The 15986-nt window shown below is 45.7% G+C and overlaps 1 protein-coding gene across 7 annotated transcripts in view; it reads right to left on the bottom strand.

Moving 5' to 3' along the window:
* The window catches only part of MAP7D2 (MAP7 domain containing 2), a 114474-nt gene that overhangs the window by 5054 nt on the left and 93434 nt on the right, over window positions 1–15986 (bottom strand). The window lies entirely within an intron of this gene.

Consider the following 15986-nt stretch of genomic DNA (forward strand, 5'->3'; position numbering starts at 1 on the left):
GCTGCCCCTGCCCTTGAGTTTGATCAGTTAAACTTTAGTGAAAACTAAAAAGCTAAATTTAACTTCCCTGCCCCAGTAAATTTTCAGATAGGCACAGATCTGTTCACATGTTTGTTTTTTGAAGCAAGCATTGGTTTTCACTAAAAGCCCTTTCCAGGTCTCTGTGAAAAATGCACCGAAGCCTGCGGCAGAGGCTTCTGGCACAAAGGAGGCAGTAGCCAGGTTTTGCTACAGCTGGCTACACCATCAGCCGCAGGAGAATTTTCACAAGCCATTTATACAGGGAAGCAGCAATTTATGTTGAGAAACTGGCTGGCTGAGAACAATACTGCTACAAGTCCGCCCGTTGGCTCACAACGCAGATGCATTCAGCCGCCTTAGGAAGCAGTGTTCCTGCCGGGCTGCGTTTAGGGCAGGGGTTTAGGATATTAATACTTTGTACCCACAACAAGTTTTGAAGCAAAGCTACATCATTGTGTCCGTTTGCTTTGGAACTTGGTGCAAAGTCCACGGATGAAAAGCTACCGATGGACTCTCCCAAAACAGATGGCCTGAAAAATTGACCCAGGATGACAATTCGAGCTTGAAGTAACACCGGCATATGTCAGAACACAGCAGTAATACCTAAACAGAGAAATTCATGGCAAACTAAACACTAATCCTATCTAGGTGACGCATGAGATTCCACCACCTTCACACTGACAGGCATGTGATGGACCTCATGCGTCACCTAGATAGGATTTTAGACAGTGCTGGGGAGAAGCCGGCTGTCGTGGTACATGAGGGCACCAACTATATAGGAAAATGTGGGAGGGAGGTTCTGGAAGTCAAATTTAGGCTCTTAGGTAGAAAGGTGAAATCCAGAACCTCCAGGGTAGCATTCTCTGAAATGCTCCCTGTTCCACGTGCAGGTCACCAGAGGCAGGCAGAGCTTCAGAGTCTCAAAGCGTGGATGAGACGGTGGTACAAGGAAGACTGATTCAATTTTGTAAGGAACCGGGGAACCTTTTGGGGAAATGGGGAGTCTTTTCCGAAAGGACGAGCTCCACCTTAACTAGACTGGAACCAGGCTGCTGGCATTAACTTTTAAAAAGGAGATTGATTTTGTTTAACATAAGAACATAAGAAATTGCCATGCTGGGTCAGACCAAGGGTCCATCAAGCCCAGCATCCTGTTTCCAACAGAGGCCAAAACCAGGCCACAAGACCCTGGCAATTACCCAAACACTAAGAACCACCCATGGTACTGATGCAATTAATAACAGTGGCTATTCCCTAAGTAAAATTGATTAATAGCCATTAATGGACTTCTCCTCCAAGAACTTATCCAAACCTTTTTTGAACCCAGCTACACTAACTGCACTAACCACATCCTCTGGCAACAAATTCCAGAGCTTTATTGTGCGTTGAGTGAAAAAGAATTTTCTCCGATTAGTCTTAAATGTGCTACTTGCTAACTTCATGGAATGGCCCCTTGTCCAACTATTATTCGAAAGTGTAAATAACCAAGTCACATCTACTCATTCAAGACCTCTCATGATCTTAAAGACCTCTATCATATCCCCCCTCAGCCGTCTCTTTTCCAAGCTGAAAAGTCCTAACCTCTTTAGTCTTTCCTCATAGGGGAGCTGTTCCATTCCTCTTATCATTTTGGTAGCCCTTCTCTGCACCTTCTCCATCGCAATTATATCTTTTTTGAGATGTGGTGACCAGAATTGTACACAGTATTCAAGGTGCGGTCTCACCATGGAGCGATACAGAGGCATTATGACATTTTCCGTTCTATTAACCATTCCCTTCCTAATAATTCCTAACATTCTATTTGCTTTTTTGACTGCTGCAGCACACTGAGCTGACGATTTTAAAGTATTATCCATTATGATGCCTAGATCTTTTTCCTGGGTGGTAGCTCCTAATATGGAACCTAACATCGTGTAACTACAGCAAGGGTTATTTTTCCCTATAGGCAACACCTTGCACTTGTCCACATTAAATTTCATCTGCCATTTGGATGCCCAATCTTCCAGTCTTGCAAGCTCCTCCTGTAATGTATCACAATCCGCTTGTGATTTAACCACTCTGAATAATTTTGTATCATCCGCAAATTTGATAACCTCACTCGCCGTATTCCTTTCCAGATCATTTATATATATATTGAAAAGCACCGGTCCAAGTACAAATCCCTGAGGCACTCCACTGTTTACCCTTTTCCACTGAGAAAATTGACCATTTAATCCTACTCTCTGTTTCCTGTCTTTTAACCAGTTTGTAATCCACGAAAGGACATCGCCACCTATCCCATGATGTTTTAGTTTTCGTAGAAGCCTCTCATGAGGGACTTAGTCAAACGCCTTCTGAAAATCCAAATACACTACATCTACCGGTTCACCTTTATCCACATGTTTAAAAGCTGCTCTAAGGGGAAAGCAGACACTCAGCAGCGCATGTTTTAAAAGATTCAGTAAAAAGTAGGGTTTTCAATCCTTTCCTAAAACTTGCAACATAATAGGCAAGGGATTCCATAGCCTGGGTGCTGAATATGAACATGCTTGAGAACTTGTCACCTGAAGTTTATAAGCCCATGCAACTGGTATACTAAGCAATTTCATATCACAGTAGCGCAAAGCTCTTCCAGGCACACACCATTACAAGCTCTGCTGCACTGAGCACTCATATTCAGAATGAAGCAATCTATGAGTTAGAACCAGGGGCCCAAATTTAAATCTCCATCTTACTGGAAGCCAGTGGAGCTCTTTCAGTGCCTCAGTGAAGTGATCTCCTTAAGTCAACACTCAGACTGCTGCATGTTGTACTAACTGCAGCACCCGCCACAATGTTACCGTCAGATCCGGAAAGAAAGACTTTTATTGCATGCAAGACACAGCTGAGAACAATGGCTCAGTTATCCAACAATAGCTAGTTATCCAATTTAAGCTGTTACACTGTACCAAGTCATTATAAGCCGAGCCTTAAACTTACTGTTATATGTAAACCGATGTGATATGGCAAATCGAATGTCGGTATAGAAAAATAAATAAATAAAACAAACAAATTATGTGGGGGTGCAACAGGTAAATAGGGAATGGTTAATTACTTTTTCAAATTGACTAAAGGACACTCCATGAAACTGGCTACCAGCTGAATAGCAAATTTACTAGAAAGTGATTATGATTACTTATTGTAATAATACTTTTCTATGGAATAATGCTAAACTGCGTATTTACAATCTTACATGAATGCTCAGATCAGCCTCCATCGGTTTGATTAGCACGCCCTGCTGAGACCAGAAAGCGGGCATCCTCAGTCACTCTCCAGCTTTTTGGAATGGACTACCAGAACAGTTGACACTTGACAGTCTCCGCATAGACTTTTCGTAAGCAGCTTAAAAGGTCTGTGTTTCAGCACACATTTGCTTGTTTTAGTTAGCCTAGCTCCCGCCCTTTTCAGCTTTGGTTTGAGAGAGTGAGCCTTTAGTCCTGCTGCTGTTTGTTTTTGATCACATGTATAGCAGGAGGCAGGTTTATGAGCAGTTCAGCATTATTGTCTTCATATCTTGGGGTTGCTTTATTTGCACTCTTTTATGACTTGTTTGGCATGCTGCCTTGAGCTGTGGATTTATTTATTTTTTAAATAAACTAACAAGTAGAAGATTTAAAACAAATTGGTGAAAGTATTCTTTCACTCAACACACAATTAAGCTGTAGACTTGGTTGCAGAAGGATGCTGTAAAGGCGACTAGCACAGCGAGGTTTAAAAGGGGTTTGGACAAGTTCTTAGAGGTAAAGTCTATAAAACATTATTAGCCAGGTAGATTTGGGAAAACCATTGCTGTCTCTGGGAGTGAATAAGAAAAAAATGGATTTACTCGTTGGGATCTGCTGGGTACTTTCAGAGACAGGATGGTGGGCTTTATGGACTTTTGGTTTGACCCAACATGGTGCATCTTATGTTAAATGGTACAGCAAGATATACCAGTCCAATTAGGCATGCATTGGAGAAATTACTTACCTGATAATTTTGTTTTCCTTAGTGTAGATAGATGGACTCAGGACCAATGGGTTATGTGCTCCCTTGCTAGCAGATGGAGACGAAGTCAGGTTTCAAAGCTGACGTCACCCTAGATAAACCCCTGCAGTGACCTCAGCCACTCAGTATTCTATTCAAAAGCCATTGTGGACATACTATTGAAAAACTTGAATACAATTTAATAACTTGATTAAAAACTTGATTAAAAGTGGTGACTGTAACTGTACTCAACCAAACACATGCTGAATCCCAGCAATGTTACAGATGCCCAGATCTAGGGATAGTGTGATGGTTTACCTGTAATCTCTTTAGTATCAAGATTCATGTGCAATTTCTTGGCACTGTTCATGGGCAGCCGTGGGCAGGATGCTGAGTCCGTCTACTCTAAGGAAAACAAATTATCAGGTAAGTAATTTCTCCATTTCCTAGTATGTAGCCAGATGGACTCAGGACCAATGGGATGTCAAAAGCTATTCCCGAATGGAGTTGGAGGCTACCCATGGTCCAGTCAGCACCGCCTTCACAAAGGCTGCATCCACTCAGGCCTGGACGTCCAGGCGATAGAACCTGGAGAAGGTGTGCAAGGATGACCATGTTGCTGTTCGGCAGATGTCGACGGAAGACAGTAGCTTAGCTTCCGCCCAGGATACTGCCTGGGCCCTAGTGGAATGACCTTTAACCTGAAGGGGTAAAGGCTTTCCTGCCTCTAAATAAGCTCCTGTGATCACTTCCTTGATCCAGCGAGCTATGGTAGCTTGCAAAGCTGCTTCGCCTTGTTTCCTTCCACTGTGAAAAACAAACAAGCGATCCGTCTTGCGCACCAGTTCTGTACATTCTAGATACCATACTAACAGCCTACTGATGTTTTTAGTGGAGTAGGAAGCGGTAGTCTATTGAGTCCTTGCATCTATCTAGGGACAGTAAGAAAATGGACTAGTTCAGGTGAAACAGAGACTACTTTTGGCAAGATGGAAGGGATGGTGCAAAGCTGCAACATTCCTAGAGTCAACCGGAGGAACGGCTCCAGACATGACAGCACCTGTAATTCAGAGATGCGACGAGCTGAGCAAATTGCCACCAAGAATACAGTCTTCAGCGTTAACAGGCATAGAGACAGAGTGCGCAGTGGCCGAAAGGAAGGCCCTGCTAAGAGGTTCCATAGAGGGACCGACCATTTTAAGGTTGGTCAGAGATGTTTAACCCCTTTTAGGAAATGGGCCAAGTCCGGATGTGTAGACAGGCGGGTTCCGTTCATGTTGGCCCTGAAGCAGGAGAGGGCCACCACTTGGACCTTCAAGGAGTTGAGGGTCAATCCTTTGTTCAGGCCGTTCTGTAAAAATTCCAGAATCATGGGGATCTTGGCCATTTGTGGGGGCACCCTGCATTCCTCGCACTAGGCTTCAAATATTCTCCAAATCCTTACATATGCCAAGGACATTGAAAATTTCTGCGCGCGTGGAGCAAGGTAGAGATCACTGCTGCTGAATATCCACGCTTTGTCAGGCGAGCCCTCTCAAGGGCTAGACCATAAGAGAGAATCAAGTTGGGTCTTCGTGAAGAATCGGGCCTTGCTGGAGAAGGTCCCTGTGCAGGGGGAGGCAAAGGGGACTCTCCACAAGAAGCCTCCTCATGTCTGGATACCACGGGCATCTGGACCAATCTGGGGCCACCAGAAGGACTAATCCTCTGTGGTGTTTGATCTTGCGAATGACCTTGCCTAACAGAGGCCATGGAGGGAAGGTGAAGAGTAAGTCCTCCTCTGGCCAGGTCTGAACAAGGGCGTTGATCCCTTGGGAGCGCTGATCTCTTCTGCGACTGAAGAATCAGGGGACCTTTGCATTGTGAGATGTGGCCAGTAGGTCGATGGATGGGAGGCTCCAGCAATCTACTAGGAACTGGAAGGCTCTGGTCGACAAAGCTCATTCCCCTGGATCCAGACTCTCCCTGCTGAGAAAGTCTGCTCTGACGTTGTCTTTTCCCACAATGTGGGAGGCCGAGATCCCTTGTAGATTTAACTCTGCCCATTCCATAAGGGGAAATATCTCCAGAGAGTCTTGGTGGCTTTTGATTCCTCCCTGGTGGTTGATGTAGGCTACTATTGTTGCGTTGTCCGACATCATGCGGACTGCTTGACCCTGGAGCCTGTGGCTGAATTGCAGACACACTAATCTGACAGCTCGAGCTTCCAGGTGGTTTATGTCCCAGCGCGCCTCTTCCCTGGTCCATTGCCCCTGGGTTGTCAAATTCCTGACAAGGGGCTCCCCACCCTCGGAGGCTCACATCCATTGTGAGGACTAGCCAGTTCAATGGGGACAGGCTTCAGGCTTACATGGGAGCCAAGAACATACTTTCATTGGTAGGTGGAGGCGAATCAAGTAGTCTTGAGATAGTGGGTTCCAACATGACAGCAGGGAGCGTTGGAGTGGCCACATGTGTTCCCTCGCCCATGGTACTACCTCCAGGGTTGAAGCCATCAGGCTGAGGATCTAGAGATAGCTCCACTGCCTGGGGTACATTGTGTTCATCAACTGACGCACTTGGCACATCAGTTTCCTTATCCTCGAGGGAGGAAGACCTTGTCCTGCTTGGTGTTGAACCGGAGACCCAAGCACTCTAAGGACTGGGAGGGCTTGAAACTGCTCTTGTCCATGTTCACGACCCAACCGAGTTCCTGAAGCAGAGACCTGACCCTGCTAGTCACCTGGAGGCTCTCTTCCAACAACTTTGCCTGGATCAGCCAGTTGTCTAAGTAAGGGTGCACCAGGATCCCCTTCTTTTCTCAGTGCCGCCACTATGACCACCATAATTTTGGAGAATGTTCTGGGGGCAGTTGCCAGGCCAAAGGACAAAGCCCAGAACTGATAATGGCGGTCCAGTACCACAAAGCTTAGGAAACGCTGGTGGTCTTGATGGATTGGGATATGAAGAGAGGTCCAGGGATGTTAAGAACTCTCCTGGTTGTACGGCCATTATGATGGAGCGAAGAGTTTCCATGCAGAAGTGAATTACCTGCAGATGACGATTGACACTCTTAAGATCCAGGATGGGGTGAAATGAACCCGCCTTCTTAGGTACGATGATATAGATGGAATAATGCCCCATATTTTCTTGGGGTGTCTGTACTGGGGCTATAGCCCTCAAACTGAGGAGCCTTATCAACGTGGATTCCACTGCCAGTTTTTTGTGCTGGGAGTGGCAAGATGATTTCATTATCATGTCCCGAGGGATGCAATGAAATTCTAGAGCAGTGGTTCTCAACCCTGTCCTGGGGACCCCCCCAGCCAGTCGGGTTTTCAGGATATCCACAATCAATATGCATGAGAGAAAATTTGCATACACTGCCTCCATAACATGCAAATTTTCTCTCATGCATATTCATTGTGGATATCCTGAAAACCCGACTGGCTGGGGGGGTCCCCAGGACAGGGTTGAGAACCACTGTTCTAGAGCATATCCTTCTCGTATGATGTCCAGTACCCATTTGTCTGACGTGATCTCAACCCACCTCTGACAAAAGAGGGATAGTCTGTCCTCTATTTCCTCATCCCATGGATGGGTTGGCCACACTTCATTGGGAAGTTCAGGTCGAACTTGATCCCGAACCAGTTCCTCTTTTCCCTGAGGGCCTAGATATCTGAAATGACAAGTTTCTGTAGGACCGGAAGCGCTGGGAGCCCCTGGCCCAATCCCTCATGGGCAAGGGGCACTGTGACCTCTTTTTCTCATTTTCCGGTAGCCAAGGCATTGGAGATTCATCCACTTACTGGCTAGCTTTTCCAATTTGCTTCCGAATAGAAAGGATCCCTTAAGGGGCATCTTTGTGAGGTTTGCCTTAGAGATAGTGTCCGCTGACCAGTTTCACAGCCATATTTATTTATTTATTAGGTTTTATATACCATCACTAAGACAAGCCATCGTAATGGTTCACAACATAATAAAAAGGAACAATCGATGATACAAAGGCAAATACAATCATGACATTCTTCTCATAAAATCTGAACGATTAAAGTTAAATATAAAAAAAGTGCGGCCTAAAAGTTAATGAAAAAATAAATACCATGATAACGACAATAAGAGAGTACAAAAAATAATAGTGTTATAAAATCCTAATAATTACAATAAAACATGAAATCAAGGCCTAACAATGTACTAAAAAAATAAAAACAAAGGTAAAAAAACCCCTAAAATTATAATTAGAAACAATGAGAAACAGGCTAAAACAGTGAAAGGTATAAAATATAGAATAAGAGCTTAAAGCAGAGTAAGCTCAAACTGTATATGCCTCACTAAAAAGCCAAGTTTTTAAATCACACTTAAACTTTCTAAAATTGGTCTAAAAAATCTTAGAAAAGTTGATAGCGTGTTCCAGACTTTAGGACCAGCCAATGATAATGCTCTCTCCCTAACTTGGTTCAAATGTGCTGAGTGTACAGAGGGTAGAGATAGTAAGCCCTTATTTGCAGAACGTAAATTTCTTTTTGGAACATGCAATCTAATAGCTGTATTTAACCAATCTACCTGTTCACCATATATAAGTCTGTGCAGAATGCAGCGTGTCTTAAATTTGACCCGTGATTCAATGGGTAACCAATATAGGTCGATTAAAGTAGGAGTAATATGGTCATATCTCTTTTTGCCAGTTAAAATTCTTGCTGCAGCATTTTGAAGGACTTGAAGTGGCCAAATGGAAGAGGCGGAGAGACCTAAAAACAGAGAGTGTTGCAATAGTCTGTGCTTGCAAATATTAGAGCCTGTAGGACTGTCCGGAAATCATTTGCGAGAGGAGTGGTTTCAAGCACTTCAATGTCATTAGTTTGAAATAGCCCTCTCTTACTTTCGTCGAAATATATTTATTAAGTGATAATTCTGGATCAGTAATAACTCCTAGATTCTTAATGTGTTCTGCCAGCTTGACATTAGTGTTGTCTTTTAACAAAATCAACCTAGAGGATCTAGGGGAAATTTTTCTTTCCAATAGAATGACCTCAGTTTTTTTCAATATTTAGAAGCAGCCTCATTTATGTGAGTAACTGTTTTATTACTTTCAAATACAGTGCCATTGTTTCGCAGGCTTTTTCAACTGAATGGTGGATTGGTAGTAAAATCTGGATGTCATCTGCATAAAGACAGTAAGTTAACCCAAGGCCGGAAAGTAAATGACATAATGGTAACATGTAAATGTTAAATAAAGACGCAGATAGTATAGATCCTTGGGGGACTCCAGTAATTAATTCAATTTTATTGGAAATGGTGTTACTGACTTGGACTTGAAAGAACCGATTGGTCAAATATGAAGCGAACCAGTTTAGAGTAGTCTCTTTTAAGCCTATTTCAGCTAATCTGTCAAATAAAATCTGATGATTTACAGTGTCAAGCGCTGAAGACAGGTCCAAAAGAATTAAAAGATACGCTTGCCCATTGTTCATCCCTCTTAGTACTGTATCTGATAAGGAGAGGAGCAAAGTTCAGTACTAAAATGACGTCTAAAACTGAATTGGGTAGGATAAAGTATATCATGTGAATCTAAGTGTGATGTTACTGTTTATAAACTATCTTTTCAATTAATTTTGCAACGAAGGAAAGATTTGACACTGGCCTATAATTATTCAGCATAGTAGGGTCGAGATTTTTCTTCTTTAAAATTGGTCTAACAATTGCATCTTTAAGACTAGCCAGAAGATGGCCCTCATTGAGTGACTTAATAATGCTGGTAATAGTTGGTCTTATTATCTGATTATTGTCTGGATTATCGGTTTAAAATCTGCAATCTGGATAGCATCTAATGGATGGCTAGCAGGATTCATTTTTTAATTAGCTGTTCAACTTCAAGAATTGAAATATCCTCAAAGTTTGACCATTTAGGAATGTCTTTTTCGCAAAGAGAAATAACCTGTTTAGTGCTATCTAAATTAATTAACAATTTGTCTATTTTATCCTTACAGAAATAGGCAATTTCATTGCATTGTTCTTCAGGAAGTTCTGACTCATAATGGGCAGTGTCGGAGGTTAATTTGTTCACTATCTTGAAAAGGGATTTCTGATTATTAGAGAATTTATGAATCTTCTTCCCGTAATACTCTTTTTTAGCATTGTTGATTAGTTTTTTGTAATGGGCTAAGAATGACCGCCACCACTGAGGCTATTCCTCTGGCCGAGGTATGCATTAGGTCAGAGCTTGCATCCACTAGGAAGGCCGCAACAGGCTCCATTGCCTCTCTGGGATGCACCCCTGAGCTATCTGCCTCTCTCTCGAGAAGCAGGCACGAGCAAGCCACCGGGCACAACAGGAAGCGATTTGCAGTGTGATTGTTGTCACGTCAAAGGCTTGCTTAAGGATGGACTCCAACTGCCTATCATGTGCATCCTTCAAGGCCGCTCCTCCCTCTACTGGGATAGTTCACTTCGAGATGGCACAGACCAGGGCTTCCACTTTCGAGAAACGCAGGTGCTTGGCCGCCGGGTCCAGAGGGTACAAGGCCTCCAAGGCCAGACTTCCTTTAAAACTGGCTTCTGGGGCGCCCCACTCCAGGTCAAACAACTCCTGGGTGGCTTCAAGCATCGGGAAATAGCAAGAGGCTTTCCGTAGAGACAACAGGATGAGATTCCTGTTTTGTTCCGATATAGGGTCCGTGCCAGGAACTCCCAGAGTCTTCAGGGTCTGGGAGACCAGGGCTGGCAATTCATCTCTGTGGAAAAACCGTAGCACGGTCCTGTATGGTTCTAGGCCTGGGGGGATTTCCCCATCTTCCAATGAGTCTGCATCCCCATCATCGTCTGTGGTGTTTGGGTCCCTGTCAGGGATACCCTTGGTGAGGCGAGGCATGACCCGAGGCCTGCTGATAGGGCTGGGAGGACGAGGCCTTCCCAGCTGGGGCTCAAACCAGGCAGGGGCAGCAGCTGACTGCACCTGAACAAAGGCTTGAAGGCCCTGAAAGAATTCCACCCAAGAAAAGGTCGCCTGGTCCATACCTAGCCCAGGAGGAACTGGGGTAGGGGGTCACTGAACTGCCCTCTCCCGGGGAGGATGCAGCCTCGGGATTGGTCAGATCCGGAGTGCTACCAGATAAGGTCATGGTAAACCCGTCCACTGACTGGGAGGGGCTGGGCTTGGAGAAGTTCTGAGAGTCCAGCCCTCCCTGGGCTTCCTCACAATGCTGACACAGGAAGGATTCTAGGTCAGACTGTGCAGCCTTAATATGGCAGGCAGTACAAAGGCAGTGTTGCTTGTGCTTCTTTGTTGCTGGAGCCATAGTTAACTGTAGCTTGTGCTTTCAGCTGGTTAGCGCCTGAGCTCGAGCGTGCGCAAATCTGCTCCGACGCGTGTAAGTATAAGTGTCCGGTTGTGTGCAGATGTATGCGTGTACTTGTGTGCACAGTTATGCACACAGGTGTGCGCGCCCTTATGCACATGTTAGGCGCACAAAAGGGCCAGGCCACACCCTGCTTACTGGCAGTCAATAGGGGAAAATGGCGCCGCACCAAACCACGCGCAAGATGGCGCCACCTGGCCTGTCACGTGGAGTGCCCACAGAGTCTGAAGCGGGGCCTAGCCCAATGGGGGGGCCGCTCAACCCACTGGAAACCCCCTTTCCTTGACCTAACGGGATTGGAAACTTCATCGGTATGAGGTGCGGAGCAAGGAGACCGGAGTAAAGACTTACTGAAGCCCTTCCATGTCTCTGAATCGGAGGAGTTCTTCCTTACTTACCTGGGCTCAGCACTTACCGGCTGAGTACAGAGACAGTCTCCAGCTGCGGGGGGAGAGGGCATAGGCTGTCACTGCCGTGCTCGGCTTCCTGCTGCCTCAGCAACAAAATCCACATCAGGAACTGGCTACCGGACCAAGACACACCTCTGAGGGATCTCGGAAATCGCCTCAGGAATTCTCAACTAGGGGAGGGACCATTAGGTGTCACTGTAGGAGAGCGGGGCTCAATCTTTTTCCAATTTAAAGGTAAAATTTCCTCTTCTAAAGAGTACTATGTTCCCAATAGGGAAGGCACAATCCACATCTGCTGGGAGACGGAGAAATACTGAGTGGATGAGGTCACTGCCGGGGTATATCTAGGGTGACATCAGCTTTGAAACCTGACTCAGTCTCCATCTGCTAGCAGGGGAGCATATAACCCATTGGTCCCGAGTCCATCTGGCTACAGGAAATTAAACATTACAAATTCCAACATCAAAGAGACACTAACATGCCCCCTGTGTGCCACATGTTGATGTCACAACATCTGCAAAGTTTGAAAGACAGTAAGTGATCTAAGAAAGGATAGTCTGTGCGGGCACCTGTGATACATTGCAGTGCCCTCATCTGAGAGACTTCTCTCTGGTGCCACCTAGTGCCCATTATGAAGACACCGGATCTTTACTAGCAAATCCCTTTCCAAGAGAAAGATCAGATCCCAGATATCTAAGGAATGACCTCTGGTCTCTACCCTCATGTACCTCACTGGCAGAATTCAAGCTTGCTTGGAAGAGATCCAGAGGGTGGTAGTAAAGACAAAGAAGAGAGATGATGGGTCTCGATAAACATGGGTCACTGGGCAAAACAAGGCTTTCTATTCTGGGAAACGTATCCATTCCTCACATGTGATGAGTTGCTACCATACATAGCCCAGTTTTCCATTTTATTATAAAAGTCATGGGCATGGCTCACAACAATGGGTTGAGACTTCTGCATTCTGACTGGCTGATACCCAACATTCAGGTCCCATCTATGATAAAGTATTACATAGTGACACTGAAAATGACAAGAGATAAAAAAGGTCCATCCAGTTTGCCCAGCAAGGTGTTCAGGGTTGTAACTGCCGCTCTGTGCAGGTTACCCCCCTTGCCTTCTTGTTCAGGGTCATAAATCCCCTCGCCACCTTTTTAACATTAAGATAGCAAATTTATCTTCAAGGTAAAATTGCCACTAGGGAACAGGACGGATTGGGGTTTATTATAATTATGTGGGGCAATTTTTCACTTTTTACCCATGGACAGTGCCAGTTTTCAAAGAGAGAATGCAGGTGGACTTTCAGTTTGAAATCTGCAGCGAGTACAAAGCACTGGATGGGACATCCACATCTGCTTTTGTGTACATCAGAAGTGCTCAAGTCAGTCCCTCAGATCCCCCATCCCACCCCAGCCAGCTGGGTTTTCAGGATATCCCTAATAAATATGCATGAGAAGTATCTGCATACACTGGAGGCCAAAAATGCAAATGAATGTCATGCATTTCATTAGAGATATCCTGAAAATCTCTCATGGGAGATTCCCTGGGAGGGAGGGAGGGGGCAGCAAGGTCCGGTTTGAGCACCTCTGATGCAGATAGATCTCCTACGGAAAATCATCCCCCCCCCCCCCAATTGAATATCTCACCTGTGCCTGTTATTTTCTGATCCCACCCGACCCAGGTCCCTCGGGAACCACGACAATATGTACCTATGCCTGTAGGACATCACATGGGACCTTCAGCCCAGTGGCGTAGCCAGAATTGATTTTTTGGGTGGGCACAAGGTTAACATGGGTGGGCTGTAGGCATGCAGGTCTACTAGTTGTTTTTTTTACTGATAAATAATGCCAAATTATGCAGCATAGCATTCACATCTACACCTATGTATGAGGTTTACTTAATGATACAAACATAATTCACGGTGATTTGTGGTACTTCTTATTATTACGATTTTATACACGGCTCCTACCTGTCCATACATTTTGAGAGAGCGGTTATGTTGCTTATATTTAAATTGCTAACATCTCAAAATATAGATATATATTTTTACCTTTGTTGTCTGATCTTTGTATTTTTCTAATCAGTTGGTCCTGGTCTCTTTTTCCCATTTTTTCCCTTATAGCTCATTTCCTAATTCCTTTTCAGTGTCTTTCTTCTATTTCTGTCTTCTTCCCTTACACACACACACACACACACACACACATACACGCTTTCTCTCACAGACTCCCTCTCACACACTCAAGCTGTCACTCTTATATGCTCTCCCCCCCCCCACCCCACAAGCTCACATTCTCTGCAGACACACATACAAGTTCTCACTTTCTCACCCCTCCCCAGGCTTATATTCTTATGCACACACAGATGCACATCCAGGCACCCATTCTCACCCACACACATAAACCCAGACTCCCATTCTCACCCACAAACCCATGCTCCCAGTCTCACCCACACATATTCAAGTTCCCATTCTCATCCATACATATACACATTTAAGGTCCTATTCTCACCCACACATACACACATTCAAGCACCCATTCTTATCCACATATTCAAGTTTCCATTCTCACCCACCCACACAAACCCAGGTTCTCATTCTCACCCATATATACACACATTCAAGCTCCCATTCTCACCCACCCACAAACCCAGGCTCCCATTCTCAACCACACATACACACATTCGAGCTCCCATTCACCCACATATTCAAGCTTCCATTCTCACCCACATACACACCCAGGCTCCAGTTTTCACCCACACACACTCCCATTCTCATCCACACATACACATTCAAGCACGTGCACAGCTTCCGCTTTCTCCCCCAGAGCAGGAAGATCAGCTGCCTCTCCTGCTGCCACCGGCCTCCTGCTATCTTCGGGCGTCGGGCCGAACTTTCTGTCGGGGGGGGGGGAGCGGAAGCGCAGCGCACAACGTCCGCTTCCTCCCTCCCCCCCCCCCAAACAGGAAGTTCGGCCCGACGCCCGAAGATAGCAGGAGGCCGGTGGCAGCAGGAGAGGCAGCTGATCTTCCTGCATTGGGGGGAGGAAGCGGAAGCTGCACGCGGCGCTTCCGCTCCCCCCCGAACAGGAAGACCGGTTGGCCATACCGCCGCAGCAGCGCTTCCCCATGTGCGCCATGATGGCGCGCGAGGCGTGGGTTCTCTTGTTCGCTGTCGCGGGGATGGGATCCCGCGACAGCCTTGCAGTTCCGGTGCCAGTTGGGTGGGCCTGGGTCTAAGTTGGGTGGGCACCTGCCCACCCAGGCCCACCCATGGCTACGCCACTGCTTCAGCCTTATGGAGAGAGGTCAACATCAGGCTGCCGATTTACACGTAGAAATCATTGCTTTCTCGCAGGGGGAATGGCTTTGAAAATGTTCCCTCTATGACTGTCTCAGTCAGGCAAACCCTGATTATGCCCTGGAATGCCCTTCCTATTGGCTATGATCGCTCAGAGTAAACTCATTCGTTAACTCTATTCAAATCCCCTTTCTAGTATATTTTTATTATTATTATTTTATTTTTTTATTTTTTTAACTTGAAAGAAGTTTTATTAAATTCAAAAGTTAATAAACATAGGGCCCTATTTACTAAGAGGTAGATTTTTAGACTTATCTAAGTCTTATCCGACTAGCTTACATGGGATATTCAGCAGCTTGGCTATGCTGCATATCCGTGAACAATTCGCTGCTTAGCTGGATAAGTCTGCTCTACGGCAGGTCTAATTTATCCCGTTAACTTAACCAGATAAGTCTGAATATTGGCACTTATCTGGCTAAGTTATTCAGCTGTCACTGCCCTGATACCCCCCACTCCTAAGTGGCTTATCCGGATAAGTGGTGCCTGCTGAGCATAGCTGGATAAGTTGCTGTTTATCTGACTGACTATCGGGCTCTATGCATTTTCACCCCCAGGCACCAAATGGGAAAAAAACCTTTAGTAAATCAGGCCCTCCCCCGTCAGAGCCAAATTTTAAAAGCCTGGTGTGTGCACAAATACCGGGAGATATGCGCGAGGCTGGGCCCTGCGCCCGCTGAGCGCATTTTAGAAACAGCCCGGCCACGCACATAGCTCACGAAACGCGCAGAAGTGCCGGGCTCATTAAAAAGGGGCGGAGGGCGGCCGGGTCAGCGCCATTAGACGCTGTCCCAGGGAAGCGCATGCTGTCACCTGGCCGGCGCGCACAATTTACTTCTACTCTGAACTGGAGCGGACTGGGAGGGAACTGGGGAAGGCCCTTATTGC

This window comes from Rhinatrema bivittatum, chromosome 5 (genome assembly GCF_901001135.1).
Source record: "Rhinatrema bivittatum chromosome 5, aRhiBiv1.1, whole genome shotgun sequence".
Taxonomy (NCBI): Eukaryota; Metazoa; Chordata; class Amphibia; order Gymnophiona; family Rhinatrematidae; genus Rhinatrema; species Rhinatrema bivittatum.